Genomic DNA, 20,420 nt, shown 5'->3' on the forward strand with positions numbered 1-20,420 from the left:
AGTATAACTTAATAACTTATAAACTTTCAAAGATTCAAATCTTTAAAACTTATAACATAACTACATAAGCTCAAAAACTAAAAAAAAAAACTTTATTAAACTTAACTTACAAACTTATATACGTAAAAATTAAAAAAAATATCTTTAAAATAAACTTAAGTAAAATTATTATAAATTTTAAAACTTAAATACTATAAACTAATATAACTTAGAAAAATAAAAAAAACATTTGTATTTTCGTAATTCAAAATAACTCAAAAAAAATAATTATTTTTTGAAATAGATATATGTGCCGTCCCGTTTATCCCATCCCGTTCCGTTCTGGTCCATTCCGGTCCGTCCCGATTCTATCCCGGTATATAGTGGGACGGGACGGAACTGAGCCTCCATCCCGGTAGTTCCGGTCCGGTTCATCCCGGTACCGGTCAACAACCCGGTCAAACCGTCCCGTTCCGGTCCGGTACCGGTTCGTTCCGGTCTGGTGGTCCCATTCCGGTCCGGTGCCCAGCCTTAGTGCAAACCATTAAAATTGCAAAGATGACTTTTAGAGGAATTAAGAAGCTTATGCTATTTTAAGTTTGAACTTAATGAGCTTAGCAAATACATAAAAGATAAAAAAGTAGTCAAAATTTTTTTAGAAATTAATAAAGCTAGTCAACAATATTTAATTGATTAGTTAAAAGCAGGTCAAAAGGTATTTAAAAAAAAGGGAAAACATTAGTAGAGAATGTTGAAAATTGAGGGTCAAAATCGATAGACGACCTCTGCCTAAAACCAACTCAAATTGACGGACTCGACTATGTTGAAAAATGATGGGGCGGTTTAATAAAATCGACCGACTGCCTTCGTTAAAATCAAGGGACGTCGGTCAATTTCCTTAAATAAGAAATTGAGGGACATCATTAAAGGTTTAACTAAAAGTATGTTTAGCGCAGAGAAGAATAACAATTGTAATCTCAACACAGAGAAATTTCTGCACTTTCTATGCCATCAACAATTGTATAGTTTGCTATAAATGAGTCATAACCATAGTAGATCAAGATTTGAGTCTTGTCGTCTTTTATTGTGCTTTAATTTGTGACATAAATATTTTTACAAAATCATGCATTAGTATATGGATATGTATTCTCTTGTGATGAATGCAATAAGGTTTCTTATCAGTCCGGTGATACCTAAAGAAAGGTGTATAATGAGTTAGTATCATTATAACTAGACAACAAATTAGTTTATAAGAAAAATTCTTGAGCGATTCCAAATTTATTACCCAATTGGTGTAATTTTGCTTCACATAAAGAAAGATCAATTTTGATCACATAAAATGTTAAGGAAGTATCATGTCTTAATGCAATTGGTGCATTTATATATGGCATAATACATAAATGTGCCCTTCAACTTGACTTTATTTCACATTTATACCTTTCATCTTTGGGTATGCACAAGTTAGTATGCATTTAAACTTGTATAAAGTTGAACAAATAGACACATGAGTCCTACGTGGCACACCCAAAGTTTAAGTGTCTACCTTTGCACACCAAAAGTTGGAGGGCATAAATGTGAAATGACGCCAAGTTATAGCGTATTTATGTATTATGTAAATTAAATAAGTAAACACACATGTCCTACGTGCATATTACACATAGGACGTCATGTAGGATGTGAATTGCCACAAAAGAAGCCATGTAGGACGCATGTGTCTATTTATTCAATTTTGTACAAATCTGACTGCCCACTTATGCACACTCAAAATTGAAGGATATACATGTCACTCATGACCAATTAGAGCCAAGTTAAAATGGATATACTATTGATTCAAGGGAAAAGGGTCAAAATGCCCTTAAACTATGCAAAAGGAACAAAAAGGCCCTCCATTTGTAGTTTGGTCCAAAAATGTCCTTCCCGTCAATACTTTGGTCCAAAAATGCCCTTATTATTATTTTGGGTAAAAAAATGCTCATTTTTTCAAATAAATGTATTATTTATTTTCTTTTTAACACATTCTTTTTCTAAGAATATTTTTTAAAATAAGCAAATGTTTATCTTACTTCAATTCAGAAAAAAATAAAAATGAAAATATTTCTTATTTTATTATAATTATTTGTTATCGTTATATAAATATAAATTAATGATGGATATACTATGATCTTATACATATGACATATATTATCTATCAAAATAGTACATGAAGTCCACTTTTTGCCTGCTTGACTCCTTTCTAGCCTTTGTCAAATCTGAGGCGTTACATAGTCAATGTAATAATGATTGGTTATGATGATTACAAATAATGATTAATAGTAATGACTATTGATTTTTGTGATTAAAGGTAGTGATGGTTGTGGTTGGGTTGAAGATTGTGATTGATGGTGTTGGTAGTTGTGGCTGAATGGTTGTTATGGGCAGTGGTGTAGCTACAACCATCCAAAGGTGTCCAACTGGACACCCTTCATCGGAAAATTAGGTTGTATATATATGTCAAATTCTACATTTAAAAGATATATATTTAAAGTTGGACATAACACAATATTGTTTTTGTTTTATTTTGACAGTTATACACCATTATTCTTGGATAACAACTTTGTGTGTATGCAAAGATACAATATAAACTCTGGAATGTATATAAAAATACAAAATACTGTTGTGGGAGTTTCTCTAACTGACAACCATCACTTAAGAGTTATTGTGATGATACATCATTTTGCCTCACGCTGCCAGGGCCGTCCTATACCTTGTCGAGGGGTATAGAACCTGACTACTAAGTGGATCCACTAGTCTATGCTACAAATCACTAAGAAATCATCTAAAAAGTATGACTCTTTTCTACCCATGGTGGATACATGGTTTATGGGGGCTGGGAGTTGTCTGAACTCTCCCTCATATCTGTCACGACCCAGACCGTCGTGATTCACACCCACATTAACCATCCGGTGGGAGAACCACTACTACAACCAAACTAAGCAACTAAAACAATACTAAGGCAATTAAGTTATGAAAGCAAGTTAATTAACTAACAAATGCGGAAATTAAATACCTAGAACCTGAAAGTCAACGCACCAAAACATCTAAACAAATGATCCAAGTCTAAACAAGAAGGGATAAATCCCCAACTGATGAACTAATCAACTAACTAGAACAAATCTCTAAGTTCGGAAATGATGGACATAGACGAAAGAGAAACTCATGGCAGCCTGGAAGAATTGGCTCACCCTTGAATTTGAAGCGACGATCACTGATCTTCTAAGCGAGGTCTGCCAATAGTCACGTGAAGATGCCCTATACTCAACAAAAATAAGAGCAAGTGCAGAATCAGTACACAACCACAATGTACTGGTAGGATCACGCGGCTATCCCACTAGTGCAACATAAACAAGTCAAACAACATTACAATCACATGCACATATATCAACATGCTCATCAATATACATTTATCACAAATCATTGGTCCTCTCACGGAACCTAAACCCAAATAGTTAGGATGCCGGAACGTGGCAACCGATCCCATATGTATGCCAAAACGTGGCCACCGATCCTATTTTTAAGCCGAAACATGGCAACCGATCCAAGTTAGTTATGCCGGAAAGTGGCAACCGATCCCATTCACACACCACAATCACAATCACAAGTACATCATCAAGATCATTCATTTACATCATGATTTTATGGCAAGAATATTCATCTATCTCATTTACAACAATTGTGATCAACATTGCAATATTCATACATACACAAGTATCATAATGAAGCAAGAACAAGTATATATCACACAAACATAAAATCACAACCATCACCTACCTCGAAATAAGCTTGAAACCCTAAGAAACTTGATACTTCCCTTTTCGGATTCGTTCCGCTTGTTCTTGGTCTACAAACAATCACAATAACATGGGAATCAACAAACAATCACTAATTACCTGAAATTATAACAATTATATGAACCCTAGATCAAACCCATGATCCCAAACATCCAAACTAGGGTTGCTTCCACAATAGAATCTATAACAAAACCTTCCCCCATCAATATTCACTACGTTCTATGTATCGAGAAACTGATTCGGGGAGTGAAAAGCTTACCTTTAGCCTCAAGAATGGTGAAAAACGAGTAGAAATTGCCTGGGGGTCGTTCCTTAGCTCTAAAAGTCGAAAAGTGCCAAATAAGGTTGTTTAGGGGTTTATTAATGACATTAAGTCGCGTCTGGCCCGCCACAACGACCCTTATCCCGTTGTAGCGGCGGCGCTAGAGCGACATCAAGTCTCGCCAGAGCGGCATTTTTGAGCCAGTGAGTTATCCATCATTTCTACGATTTCAAGTCCCGTCGAACCCTCCACCGCTCCCCATATCCCGTTGTAGCGGCCCCGCCAGAGCGGCAAGACTCCCGCCAAAGCGGCACAAATGGAACCTGAGAGTCAACTGAAGAAATTCCAAAATCCCATTTCACTACACATCTCTAACCCACGACGATCAGAAAATACCCCTCACGCTAAGATCGATTTCGGGAGTTCTACTCGCCCGAATTTAATTCCGTAAAGTCGTATGAATTCCTTAACAAGTTATCTAACCACATATGCAACCAAAACTATAACTAATCCACCCAATTGTTACCAGATTTCCTCACACCTCAAGGACTCCGATTTCGTCCAAATCTTGACAAGGTTGGGAAAATTCAAGTACTACGAAAAAGTTTTTCCGGCCCCAATTTTTTCCCGTTGGCAATTCTATAACAATGGAACCCGATCGTTATAATAGATACAAATTTACCCATCACTCGTCCCCGAGTGACAAAACTTTGGGAAAGTAGGCTAAGGAAAGAATGAAGTAGTACCTGATTCGATGAACAATTGAGGTTAGTTGTCTCGCATGTCCCTCTTGATTCCCCAAGTAGCTTCCTCAACTGGACGATGCTTCCATTGAACTTTCACAGACTTAATCTCCTTGGTCCTCAACTTACACACATCACGATCAAAAATAGCAATCGATTCCTCCTCATATAGTGCCTCAAATGGTGCCATATCAATGCTGGAATGATAACTATTATTATATGAGAACTCACACAAAGGTATGAATTTATTCCAATGCCATTCAAAATCAATCACACATGCCCTCAACATGTCTTCCAATACTTGAATAGTCCTCTCAGATTGTCCATCCGTCTGTAGATGAAATGTTGTACTAAAAGTGAGTTGTGTGCCCAACTAATCATGCAATTTCCTCCAAAACTTGAAAGTGAATTGGGTACCATGATCTGAGATGATAGAAAAGGGCACCCCATGCAACATCATTGTCTCTTTCACATACACCTTAGCCAATTGTTCAGCGTTATAATCTGTTCTTACCGGAATAAAATGGGCAGACTTGGTCAATCTATCAACCACTACCCAAATAGAATCAAACTTCCCCAAAGTCTTGGGAAGACCAACCACAAAATCCATAGCTATTATTTCCTACTTCCACTCCGGAATTGACATTCTTTGAAGTAAACTTGCAGGCCTTTGATGTTCATATTTCACTTGTTGATAATTTTGACACTTAGCCACAAACTCCGCTACGTCTTTCTTCATGCCCGGCCACCAATAAATTCATTTTTGATCTCTATACAACTTGGTCACACCCGGATGAATAGAATATCGCGAACCATAAGATTCTGCCAATAATTTTTTAATCAAGTCATCAACTCGAGTAACACAAATTCTCCCCTTAACACTGAGTACACCATCCGCATCAAGAGTGGTGTCTTGTGCCATACCATTCGCCATTTTATCCTTGATTTCGTTCAAATTTTCATCCTCAAATTGTTTGGCCTTGATCTCCTCAATAAATGTGGCCTTAACTTCAATGCTAGCTAACACCCCGCCTCTTTCAGAGATGCCCAACTGCATGAACTTAGACTCTAAGGTATGAATTTCTTTGGCCAAGGGTCGCTTGGTTACGCTCAAGTAAGCTAAGCTACCCATACTTACCGCATTTCGACTCAAAGCGTTTGCCACAACATTAGCCTTACCCGGATGGTATTGAATGATCACATCATAATCCTAGAGTAATTCCATCCATCTTCGTTGTCTCAAATTCAGATCTTTTTGAGTGAACACATGCTGTAAACTATGATGATCAGTAAACACTTCGCACTTAACACCATAAAGATAATGCTGCCAGATCTTAAGAGCAAATACTATCGCAGCCAACTCCAAATCATGGGTTGGATAATTTCTCTCATGCACTTTCAATTGGCGCGACGCATAGACTATAACATTCTTATCCTGCATTAACACAGCGCCCAATCCAGAATGAGAAGCATCACAATAAACTATACAGTCCTTACCTTCCACCGGTAATGCTAGAATGGGCACGGTGGTCAAGAGAGTCTTGAGCTTTTGAAAGCTCTCCTCACATTTTTCAGTCTATTCAAATGGTATCTTCTTTTTGGTCAAATTGGTCAAGTGAGTAGCAATTGAAGCAAAATTCTTAACAAATTGACAATAGTAGCTAGCGAGTCCCACAAAACTCCTAACCTCCGTCACAGAGCCAAGCCTAACCCATTTCCTAACTGATTCAATCTTTTGAAGGATCTACCATTACACCTTGCAATTGGTCAAAGAGATCATCTATTCTAGGCAAGGGGTACCTATTCTGAATAATGACCCTATTTAACTGCCGGTAGTCTATACACATTCTCTTACTACCATCCTTCTTCTTAACAAACAAAATTGGAGCACCCCATGGGGAAGCACTAGGGCGAATAAATCCCTTATCAAGGAGCTCTTGGATTTGAGCCTTAAGCTCTCTTAATTCTGTGGGAGCCATGCGATATGAAGGGATTGAAATGGGGCGAGTACCAGGCTCTAAATCAATGCAAAAATCTATATCTCTATTCGGAGGTATACCAGGCAAGTCATTAGGAAACATTTCACTAAATTCAGACACCACAGGAATAGACCAAATGGATGGAGCCTCAATCTCAACATTCCTAACATGAGCCAAATATGCCAAACAACCCCGCTCTACTAATTTACTAGCCTGAATGGAGGATATAATCTTAGCTTGATTAGGCTTGTACACCCATTCCCACTATAATTTTTCCCTTTCCAGAATTTCTAGAGTTACATACTTAGTATTACAATTAAGCACAGCGTAATAGGGGGACAACCAAGTCATGCCTAAAATTTTGTCAAAGTCAATCATATCCAAAATCACCAAATCAGCCCAAGTCTGAAAACCCATAAACACAATAGGACAAGCACGATAGACATGGGTGACTATGACTGACTCTCCAACAGGGGTAGAAACATGAATAGGGGCATCAAGTATATCACAAATCATCTCAAAATCAGAGGCAAATCTCACAGATACATACGAATAAGTACAGCCCAGATCGAATAACACATTAGCCATCCTGTCACAGACAAGAATAATACCTGTGATCACCACGTCGGACGCCTTTGCCTCATTTTTGCCCGGGAAAGCATAACATTGAGCTCAATCATCTTGACGAGCCACTGTTGACACCCAATTTTGGCCTAACATTTTCAAGATTCTTAACTTTTAAGTTTTATTTATTCAATAGTTCAAAATACATTTTTTATAATTTTAAATAAGTTTGCGATATTTATCCTTATTTATCAAAATTTTAGAGTTTTTATCAGTTAATTTTAATTACATTACTTTTTGTCACAGCCGGTTGAATACGTTCAAATATTTGTTCATTTTGATTAAATCATTATTTCTGTTATATTGCATTGTTTTACACGTCATGAGTTATGTTCATTATATTTTTTAATATTCATTTTATTCATTACTTTTATTAATATCAATTTTGACGTTTTTAGCACAGTCTAGAAATACTGTTAAATTAGAATAATAATTATATACAAAGATATTTTATTTAATCATCAACAATTTCGGGTCATAATCTCAAGCCCACACTTTGAATTCATTGTAAAATTATTTCCTATAAAAGTTTGATTAGGTTAAAAAATAAAGGTGGTGGAAAATATTTAGGTTAGGAGGAACATTTTCTAAAGGGAAGAACCTAATCTTTCTCAACTCCTATAAGCTCTCATAGCCGCCACCCAAAACCCCACTCGTTTTTCATCTTTCCCGACGAAAAACCCACCAGACGCCACTCCGGCAATATCCAAATACCTGCCTGAAACCAGCAAGCCATCGAGCTCGAAGCTCACAACCAGATCTCCGGCTAAAACCCCGGAACCCGAACAAAACCTCATTTCTCCTCTTTTCCAAGTTCAAGCGAGCTAAACTCGTGACTCACCAGCAGCATCTCCGGTGAGGAGTTTCAAACTCCGATGAACCGGAGCAAAGCAGGCTCAAGACGTCGCTAGTCCCTTCCCCTTTCCACTTTTGCGATCTTTTGTTTGTTTTGTAGGTGTTCAAATCTGCACATTCCGGCGAACTAGAGCTTCAAGTTCCATTAAACTCCAACCAACAACGACAACAACAGCTTCGTTCCGGTGAAATCCGAAAATAGGACTGCCAACAGAGGTTTGGAACTCCAATAATATCACTATTGTTTTCTATTTTAGTTCTAATTTCTTACAAATTTGTTTGGTTTTGTTTTAGGATGCTATAGTATTTATTTATATTTTTTTTATTGACTGTGTTGCTTCCTTTTTATATTGTTTCTATGTTTGGTTTGTGATACTGTGGTTCTTATGGTTCATGGTATTCATTTTTTATAATTTCGAGAAATTTTGGATTTTTGATGGAATCACCACCTTTGATATTCTATTTTCTATTAGACTAATTTTATTGTTGTTATGTTGTTTGGATGAGTACACTTATGTGTTTAGTTTTGTTTTATTTGATAAATGTATCGTATGGTGATTTGTTAAAGTTTACTATTTGTTAAATGGTATATATTACTGTTAGTTTTATTATTATATTACTGTTGTTGCTTTTTATTATTATTCTATTATTATGATTGTTATTATTGTTTAGTTATTATTACTTTTTATCGTTTTTTTTTTTTTATTATTTGTTATGGTGGATATATAAGCTTTGTTTGTTGCTGCCCACATTTGGTGGCAATCAATGTTGCTTCGAATCTTCATTATTTTAATATATTATTGTTGATGAATGTCCATGCTCTTTGCTCACTGTAATTTGTCGTTAGTTTAATAGAAAATATTTGCAAAACTTTTGTTAAAAATGTTAGAACCACATTTAGGATTAATTTAGACTATTTGTTATCTTAATTATTATTTTTTGTTTCTTTTGGTTCTTTGTTAAATTGATCTCTAGTAGTAAATGTTAAATTAGCCAATGAAAAAATTTCTCCGTCGATTTTCGAGGCCTCCCCAATATTAAAAGACGGAAATTTAGCTTAAGTATATATTTTCTATGTTAAAATTGACCGATGAAGAAATTACCGTCGATTTCCAAGGCTTCCCATGTTAATAAGACGAAATTTTATTTTTTAGTTATTATTTAATTTATTTATTTTTATTCATATTTATTTAGTACTAACATTTTTACTAAGTGTCTTTATAGGTACCCAAAGTTGCTTCCCATTGAAGCTATTCGAACGGAGTTCGAATTATAATTGTTATTTATTATTGTGTATATTAGTGACGCCAGGCAAGCTTAGGTCGTTTCTTATTATTGTTTATTTTATTATTTGTGTAAATTACTTATTTATTATACTTGTATATTTGTTTTTATCTCCTCCTCAATTTGAAAAAATGAATTCAGTCGGGACCCACAATTGTGGATTTCGAAAGATGCCTAACACCTTTCCTTTGGAATGACTTGAACCCCTTACCTAGAATCTAATGGTTTCGTAGACATTTTTAATTGGTTTCCTAGTTTTTCCTAAAATTAGTTGGCGACTCATTTAAAATTCGTTTATTCTTAAAATTCTTTTAAAAATGAATTAATTGATTATTTTTTGAATCACAAGACGTTTCGCTCTATTTGAATAAAGTAGGGATGTAAACAGCCACTTCCCTGCCTGGTTGCGCATTACCCCTACCTCCATTACCATTACCATTTCCTCTACCTCCACGGCCTCGCAGATTACCTCCTCGCCCACCTTGTGGACGTCTTCTACCATTATTACCGTTCCCCGCGGGTACCACTGCTCTAGACTGCTGTTGCGCGGAATCTAACACACGTGGGTGGGGACAATCTCTCCTCATATGCCTAGGTTCACCACAGTTGTAGCAAGTACGATCAAAAGATGGTCTGCTGCCCATCGAAGGGACGACACTCTGACTATTCTGAAAATTATGAGATGGGGTTCCCAAATAGTTACTTGTAGAGGCGGGCATAGCTGACTGAATTGGCTTGGCTGCAAGTGTTGGCCTTCCAGACCCCTTAGAGTAAGAGCCTTGAAAGTTATCGGAATTCTTTGCTCCTTTTGCCCAAGCCTTAGCTTGACCATCTTGCCTCACCCCCTCCACTTTCTTAACACAGTCTGCACCTCATTAAAACTCCTTCCTGCAGAAGTCATATGAACAGATAATACTTGCAACTCAGAATTCAAACCTCTAATAAACAACTGGATCCTCTCCTTCTCAGTAATAACCAATAGCGTAGCATATCTGGATAAGGTATGGAACTTGGCCTCATAAGCAGCCACATACATACCACCTTGCTCTAAAGCCATAAATTCATTCTTCTTGCGATCCCTCAAAGTTCTGGGCACATACTTTTCTAGAAATAGAGCATGAAATTGGGTCCAAGTAAGTGGAGGTAAAGTAGAGGATCTGCACTCCATATAAGCTCTCCACCACTGCTTGGCCTCACCTTGAAGTTGGAAAGATACGAACTCAACCCCATGTTCGTGAACAATGCCCAATTTATGCAACCTCTCATAACAGTCTAAGATAAACTCATAAGCATCTTCAGTCTCGGAACCAATAAATACTGGAGGCTTAAGCTTCAGAAACTTAGTCAACATATCATGCTCGTTCCCAGTCATAACAGAACCCAACAGAGGACGGAAGAAAGCATCATTACCTCTCATTCCACCCGTCTTGGGCGCAGTGCTATCAACAGGGGGATTAGCGGGAGCCTGAGTTGCTTGGGCAGATGGAAGCACTCCAGGACCAGCCAACCCCTTAAAAAAGGACATGATCTGTTGAGCTAACACCAGATCTAAAGGAGGAACGCCTGCATTTCCATCCTGCACCTTTTCCTCTTGTCCAATCTCTTCAGCATCCTCGACATCCACATTCTCCTTTATCTTCTCATTATGCGTAGGAGGGTCTTTATTCACATGCACATTCTTAACATGTACCTCATTTTTAGCATGCGCTACCCTTTCACGGCCTCTACCTCTAGCTCTTACTCTACCTCAACCGCTACCTCTTGCCGCAGATTCATCAGATGGAGCATTGACAGGAGCTACGAGCCTAACACCGTTATACCTAGTATTAACCATCTGCGAACAGAAGAGTGAAGGAGATTAGATACCAATTTGAATCGCCAGATACCAATTGGAATCAAGTAATAGCACGAAAGGAGACAAGAGAAAAAAAAGAGATTTCCTAAACTCTGATAGCCTCTCGAATAAAAGTAAAGGCATCCCTGTACCGTTTCGCAAGACTCTATTAGACTCATTTCGGTACATCGAGATCAATGAACTAGGCTCTGATACCAACTTTGTCACGATCCAAATCGTCGTGATTGGCACCCACACTAACCATCCGGTGGGAGAACCACTACTACAATCAAACTAAGCAACTTAAACAATACTAAGGCAATTAAATTACGGAAGCAAGTTAATTAACTAACAAATGCAGAAATTAAATACCTAGAACCTGAAAGTCAATGCACCAAAACATCTAAACAAATGATCCAAGTCTAAACAAGAAGGGATAAATCCCCAACTGATGAACTAATCAACTAACTAGAACAAATATCTAAGTCCGAAAATGATGGACATAGACGAAAGAGAAACTCATGGCAGCCTGGAAGAACTGGCTCACCCTTGAATTCGAAGCGACGATCACTGATCTTCTAAGCGAGGTCTGTCAGTAGTCACGTTAAGATTCCCTTTACTCAACAAAAATAAGAGCAAGTGCAGAATCAGTACACAAACACAGTGTGCTGGTAGGATCACGTGGCTATCCTACTAGTGCAACATAAACAAGTCAAACAACATTACAATCACATGCACATATATCAACATTCTCATCAATATACATTTATCACAAATTATTAGTTCTGTCACGGAATCCAAACCCAAACAGTTAGGATGTCAGAACGTGGCAACCGATCCCATATGTATGCCGGAATGTGGTAATCGATCTCATTTTTATGCCAGAATGTGAAAACTGATCCAAGTTAGTTATGTCGAAAAGTGGCTGTCACGCATCAAATCCCATTAAGACGGACAGGCACCTGATGCCCTAAAGGCCCGAGAGAACTAACATAAGTAGATCCAAAACTTATATACAAGACTTAGTCGTTGAGGCCACAACTTGCTAAGACACATTTGAACCATATACATTAGTCTACAAAGCCTCTAAAAGATAGAAAACCTTAGAGTAGGTCGGGACAGACCCTGCATTACCCTTAACTACGATACAATACCAAAATGTACCAAGGACTCAGTAAAGCTCCGAATAAACCTGAAGCTCACCAAAAGTAATTGAGTGTCGTGTGCTCATATTGAGGAGGTCTACTAGCTGGAGTACCTCTGCCTACATCATGAAATGCAGCGTCCCCATGAGGGACGTCAGTACGAAAAAATGTACTGAATATGTAATGCAATAACATATATAAAATAAGAGTTCGAATGAAACCAAGTATCAATATATGTGTGCATAAACAGAACAGAAGACCATCTTTGTTAACTCTTGTGGGATCATGTATGTCACATTCTTGTCTTTACCTTTCTGTGTGTTATGATCTTTATAAGGCATGTGATACGAAATACCAGCTGATCAGTGGTAGAAGAGGATGACCCATAATAGGCATTTTAACCCCTGGGAAGCGGTCGTCATAATTCCACAAATTGGGATCGGCCCATGCTAGGCTTTCGCCCCTGGGCTGCCACCCTTATATACCAATTGGGATCAACCCATGCTAGGCATTTGCCCCTAGGCTGCCACCCATAATTATATAGATTGCTTCATTTAGATTCTTTAATCTTTGAGATTGTTGTTTTGGTGGTCATAATCATTTTTTATATTTGGAACTACAGACCAGTAGTAGAAGACATGAAAATAATACTTCAAGGCAGTAACAATGACATAAGGAGCTATGTAACATCAATGCATTACTTGTGAGCTTAAATGACACAATTGACTTCAACTGACTAAGAGGAGGATTCACCAAACTTGCTTTTGCAATACCATTTCTATACCAGCACATAGCTGGATAATTACACAAGTATAGAGTAGTGAACATATAATGAAGTAATTTTATACACTAAGGAGAGAGGGAAATATTGTCAGCTATTTGGAGATTGTACGTTGCCACTATATTTCCTTTACTAGGAATAAAACTTAGGAAATTCACTTATTGATATTAATTGTAAGTATCATATTTCATGCCGAAGAATATTGAATCGAATAGCCTTACATACCCTATCCTCTGACCAATACAACTATCACAATTCAGCCTCCCCTTTTATGTTTTAATCTATAATATAAGTCATGATAAACTAAAATTAGCAGCTATCACACCGTGAGCCTCGTAAAACAGTAGCTAACTTTGACGGATAATGAGCCCATACAACCCTTAAAATAATGTGTATCACCACACCCTCCTTCTCTGCCCAATACATACATTATATATCTTTTTCCAAAATTACCCAAGCTGCACCAACAACAATACACATAAAACAGCCTCAAATATTCTTTATCATACAACCAATTATTAAACTCACCACCCCCTTGAGTTCTTTATAACAACACACCCATAATTTCTCACTCAAACTCATACATAATGAGGAAGAAAATGGAGCAGTGACCTTACCTCAATTTCTGCAACTTCTCCTTATAACTTGAATTCCTCTAGAACTTCAACTTCCCTTCACAGTTAAACCAAAAAAGAAAAGAAAAGTATCTTAATAATTAAGAAAAGTGAGCAGTAGCTTGTGGGAACTTCTACCTTGTACTTATAACTAAGCATGAACAACATGTTTACTAGTCTTCCATTGGATAATTAAGCTAAATCCATAAGTGTTTCTTTTACCTTGGTTTGCATATATGAGGGTTTCTTCAAGAATCTTAGAAGGAACTTTAAGGCTGTTGTTTTAATCCTTAAGATAAAAAAGAGAGAGAGCTGGAGTTAATCCTCAATATTGTGTGTTAAAATGAATGAGAATAGCAGCCAATACATCTTATATTGAGCTTTCTTCACCTTTAAGAATATCCTCTAGAACCTCCCTTTTTTGGTCCATTTTCAGCCACTAATTGGTCAAGTAGGTCAAAAGGTCAAACTAGGTGATGCACCTACTTGCTTTCACTTGGGCTTAAATATATTGGGCCTTGGCAGATTTGGCTGTTGGGCTTTAATTTCATTTTTATTTTATTTAACTTAGTTTGGGCCTCAAGTGAGTCCATTAGCATAGGCCCAAATCTGATCCATAAACCTTGGCATTTTTAACTAGATCGATATATCTCAAGTATGTGATGCACCTACTTGGTCCTTTGGACTGGTCAATTAGTCAAAGTAGGTGATGCACCTACTTGTCACCTACTAGATTAGTCAAGTCAAGCAAGCAACTCACATATTTTATTCCATTTTCTAAATATTAATCCTTTTTACTTTAACTTAGGACTTAACTTTCAACTTTAAGCTCAATTACCACCTTACCGTCTAGAGTTTAAATACTTCCGTTGGAGTTATAACTTGCAGTACACATGCTGAAACGTACAAGGCATCATATCACCTCCCGAGATAGTTTAAACCAACACTAATCATATAAGAAACATGGTCCCTCACCTATACTATAAGGCTATGTCAAGTATCACAAGAATAGAACAAGCATATGCGTAATACGGGTTGTTACAGTGGCAACCGATCCCATTCACACACCACAATCACAATCACAAGTACATCATCAAGATCATACATTTACATCATGATTTCATGGCAAGAATATTCATCTATCTCATTTACAACAAATGTGATCAACATTGCAACATTCATACATATATACACAAGTATCATAATGAAGCAAGAACAAGCATACATCACACAAACAAAGAATCACAACCATCACCTACCTCGAAACAAGCTTGAAACCCTAAGAAACTTAATCCATCCCTTTCCGAATTCATTCTGCTTGTTCTTGGTCTACAAACAATCACAATAACACGGGAATCAACAAACAATCGCTAATTACCCAAAACTATAACAATTCTATGAACCCTAGATCAAATCCATAATCCCAAACATCCAAACTAGGGTTGTTTCCACAGTAGAATCTATAACAAAACCTTCTACCATCAATATTCACCCATTCTATTACGTTCTACAGATCGAGAAACGAATTCGGGGAGTGAAAAACTTACCTTTAGCCTCAAGAATGGTGAAAAACGAGTAGAAATCGCCTGGGGGTCGTTCCTTAGCTCTAAAAGTCGAAAAGATCCAAATAAGGTCGTTTAGGGGTTTATTAACAACATTAAGTCACGTCTGGCTCGCTAGAGCAGCTTTGATCCCGCTGTAGCGGCGCCGCCAGAGCGACATCAAGTCTCGCCAGAGCGGCATTTTCGAACCAGTGAGATATCCATCCTTTCTACGATTTTAAGTCCCGTTGTACCCTCCACCGCTCCCCATATCCCGCTATAACGGCCCGGCCAGAGCGGCCAGACTCCCGCCAAAACGGCACAAATGGAACCTGAGAGTTAACTGAAGAAATTCCAAAATTCCATTTCACTACATCTCTAACCCACGATGATAAAAAAATACCCCTCATGCTAAGATCGATTTCGGAAGTTCTACTCGCCCGAATTCAATTCCGTAAAGTCATATGGATTCCTTAACAAGTTATCTAACCACCCATGCAACCAAAACTATAACTACTCCACCCGATTGTTACCAGATTTCCCCACACCTCAAGGACTCCAATTTCGTTCAAATCTAGACAAGGTTGGGAAAATTCAAGTACTACAAAAAAGTTTTCCGGCCCCAATTTTCACCCCGTTGGTATTTCTATATCGACGGAACCCGGTCGTTACAATATCAGTGCTCAATACTACTCTCAAAATATAATATTTGCTCTTATGCTTAAAAACATACTTCTTTTCGTGGTTTGAGATAATTGCTCAAAGTTTAGCTCAAAGGCTCCTCTTGGAAATCAAAGTTTCTTCTCTTGCTTAATTGTGAAAGCATTTACTCTTTACTGAAAACTAGCTCAAAGGCTCTTTTGGAAATCAAAGTTTCCTTTCTTGTTTAAATGTGAAACATTTTACTCTTTGGAAATACATAGTCCTGATATACTCTTTTGAAGAAATAAACTTCAATTTTTACTCTTTACTCAACTCAAATCTCAAGCCTTAAAACAAAGTAAAGACGTTTGTAAAAGACTTTTAGAAAATCTATGAACTTCTGTTAACTTGACTCCTAACTTTCCTTGAATTGAATTATGGATTCAAGGCTCATGATCTCATGTTATGAATGATTTCATGTTGTTTAGGCGTACCTTAGAGTGTAGGAATCAACTAGAAAACATAGGTACGCTTCAAGGGAACTAGTACGGAAAGAAGGGGGAGAAGTAGAAAACCTGGCGTCACTGGCGCTCTGAGTGGCGCGCCAGAGGCCTAACTTCAGAGAACTTTGTGGGGTGCTCTGAGTGGCGCGGCGCCCCACCCTCTGCCCAGGTGTTTGACGACTTTTCTTGCTCGTTTTTCAACTCTAAATCCTCTAAACTCAATTGAGTCCTTCCCCAAACATTTAGATTCGACTACATAATCAAAATATGCAAGAATCTACTCAAAACGACACCTAAATTCATGAATCAAAATCAAGAACTCCTCAACAACTCCATCAATCAAGAACCCAATAAAAACTTCAAACAAATCCATCAAGAACTCAATTTCTAAACCTTCAAGAATCTGAATTTGTTAAAATAAATCATGGTTGGCGCGTGGGTAAACTAACCCAACGCTATGTGATCTCACATACTTCATAGGGATCACCCCTTGACGAAATCCACAAGCAATTCTTCAAAAACTTGGTGATTCCTTGCTTCTTCTCCTCTTCTTTTCTCTTCTCTCAAAACTCTTACTTGTTTTTCAAAAGCGTAAACTGAATCCAATCAGTTTAGACCCCAACTTAATTACCAAAAATGAAATTAATTAATGGAAAACTTACATAAATATACTATATTAAAAAAATATTTACCATTTATAGCAATAATAATTTTTTCACTTGATCACTTTTAATACATTTATAATACAATTTTAATATATATTACAAAGAACAATTTATTATTCACATATAATACAAGTTTTATTGATGAATAATACATTTATCACACATTTTAATACACTTATAATACAATGTGTCTATTTCTTACCAAGCAAGCATAACACATTTAAAAAACAGTTATAATACATATATTTTGCATACATAATTCACTCTTAATACATATTGCAGATTTAACATAATATTGTTATGTATTGTTATAAATGGTAATAAATAAAAAGTATCGCTAAAATCAGTAATTATTTATTAAAAGGTATCCATCCAAGTAATTTTTCCTTAATTAATTGGGTGGTGAAAAGACCATAATGCCCTTCTAAAATCTGGTTTTGACTTTCCTTATCTAGACAACCCAACTTCAAATGGGCATATCTCCCTCATACGAATTTAAAAGCGCACAAACTCGGCGGCGTTGGAAAGATAATTCAAAGATCTTTCCTACGGTATCTTTTAGCACACCTAACTCATCCTGAGCTAGGAATTATGGTCATTTGAAGTTGACCCAAAACTCNCAACTATACAAGATAAGCTAAGCATAAGCCTATAATCAACATGTAGACCAATTCACAATTTTGTCCATTCAAGGCTAACATCCCACATCCTTCAATTCACTAACAATTCTTAACAATTCCACATAGATAAATACATATATGAACAGTCCACAACAATCTACACAATAATCATCCATCAATTACACAAAATCAATACACCCACTTTAGGCCAAATTTAGAGAATTTGAGAAGACATGGGTTCATGGGGATTTCTTTCTAAAAACCATTAATAATCATTAATAACCATATAAATCATCATTTAAAACCTTTTTATGCAAGAACCCATGCTAGAATCGAAATAGGTTTTTGTGTGTATTTGAAAAACCTTGAAAACTTTTTTATTGGGTTCCTTGAAAGAAAGAATAATCAAGGATAAGGATCCCCATACCTCTAAGTTGAAAACCCACGAAAATTGAAGAAGAAGCACTCGAAATCTTCAATCCTAGCTCCAACTCCTCTTCTTCCTTGAGTTAGAGAGAAATATATGAAAGAGGGAAGATTTTGGAAATTCTAAGAGGAGTGACTTAAATGAAAGGAATTAAGTCATAAAAAGGTCTTATAATTGCTAGGAAAAGAATAAAATAGCATAGGGTCAATTTTGGAAAAGGACTAAGGACCCATAAAGTCTTAACTTAAAAAATTTTGCCCCTTCCCGTCTAAACTCGTCCTTTTGGACAGTGCTTCACTATTTCGGGCATAACTTTTTGCTCCAAGGTCGGAATTAGGCAAACTCGGTGGCGTTGGAAAGAGGATTCAAAGACCTTTAATTGGATAGGTAAAGGTCCACCTAATTCATTTTGAGCTAAAAGATATGACCATTTAAAGTTGACCCTTACAGCTCACTAGTTCAAATGACTAGTTTCCGGACGTCACGGTCATTTCTCATCATTTCATCAAGTTCTCAAATCCAAACTCACATGTGAGGCTCTAGTTTCACTAGTTCATTTTTAGGGTCGTTACACTAGCTGTACCTAACGGGTCCCGCTGTTTCAAGGCGGGTGCACCACAATTAGTTCCACGGGGCCCTGGAGACGCAGCCGGTTTGTAATGCCTCCAGTGGCCCTTCTGGGGCACGAACTGGCGACCTGAAGGACTTTGTCCTCAGGCCTTTACCAACCGAGCTACCCCTCAGGGTTAAAATATTTGGACCATTTCTCGAAAGAAAATTGTTTTTAATAAATTTATCTTTCAACAAAATTAAATAATATATTAAAATGAGTATTGTACTATTTCTTAAGAAATTAGTTTAAAACAAAATTGGTGTTTCAATAAATTTAATAAAATAATGAAAATGAGAATCTTATTATTTTTTAAGAAATTAGTTTTAAAAAAATTATGTTTCAATAAAATTTAATAAAATAATTAAATTGAGCAACTTATTATTTTGTTAACAAAATTGCATTTCAATAAAATTTAATGAAAAAAATATTTAGATTGAATGGGTGACTTTCTAAATGAAATATTCAATAGTTGAGTGACTTTGAGGTTATAAAATAAAGTTGAGTGACTTTCTTTGAAAACAACTACGAGTTGTGTGACTTTTTATAAAAAAAATACATAGTTAAGTGACTTTGAAGTTATAAACGAAAATTGAGTGACTTTCTGTGAAAATAAATATTAATTGAGTGATCGTATGAGATATTAATTCTATAAGTGGGCATTTTCAATGAAATAAGATATTTATGAGCAATCATTTATTACTCATAAGGCTGCCAGGCGTGCACCATAATATTAAAGCGGCATAACTATATTAGTGATCTAAAATTAAATTTGATTAAAAATTCATAAATTATTTTATTTTTAAATGAAATTTATCATAGTTAATTTTTGATTTTTTGAGACATAATATTTTGAATTTGTTAAATTTCTAATAATCTTTTTTTATATTTCAAGTTGTTAATTATTAAGATTTATAATATTTTTTACGTCGTTTTCAAATAATATATGTTACTTTTTATGTACCAACTTATATGAAACCGATAGAATTTCAAAAATCGATCAAATTTTTTATATGTCTTTTAAATATGTTAAATTGTTAATTATAATGATTTATAATATTTTTACACAATTTTAAAATATATTTGTATCTCTTTTTGAATGAAATCCAACGTTAGGAATTGTTTGGCCTTATGCCTACTTTATTTATTGTCCCGTAGAAGTAAAGACGTACACAAAATTGCTTCTCAGCGAATTTGAAAAAATATCCCTTTTTAGGTGGAATAATGAGGACAAGAAAGCGGTGAAAAATCTTCTTATTTTTGGCAATCAAAGAAGAATCCTAAACAAACCTCAATAATTAATTTATAGTTCAAGTTATCATATAATACTTATTATTATTTTGTTTAAATATTAATAATAAGTGAATATATTAAAAGGAATAAGTATTTATAAAATTGAATTGAACGTGTAACTTTTTTTATTTTGTGTCCGTGGATGTAAGTTAATCTCAAAAACCTTTACCTATCATTCTTGTGTCGTTACTT

General features: G+C 36.1%; 1 protein-coding gene across 1 annotated transcript in view; it reads left to right on the forward strand.

Moving 5' to 3' along the window:
• LOC125856390 (cytochrome P450 71AU50-like) overlaps positions 1-20,420 on the forward strand; it is a 115,517-nt gene that overhangs the window by 60,241 nt on the left and 34,856 nt on the right. The window lies entirely within an intron of this gene.

Source organism: Solanum stenotomum, chromosome 2 (assembly GCF_019186545.1).
Source record: "Solanum stenotomum isolate F172 chromosome 2, ASM1918654v1, whole genome shotgun sequence".
Classification (NCBI taxonomy): Eukaryota; Viridiplantae; Streptophyta; class Magnoliopsida; order Solanales; family Solanaceae; genus Solanum; species Solanum stenotomum.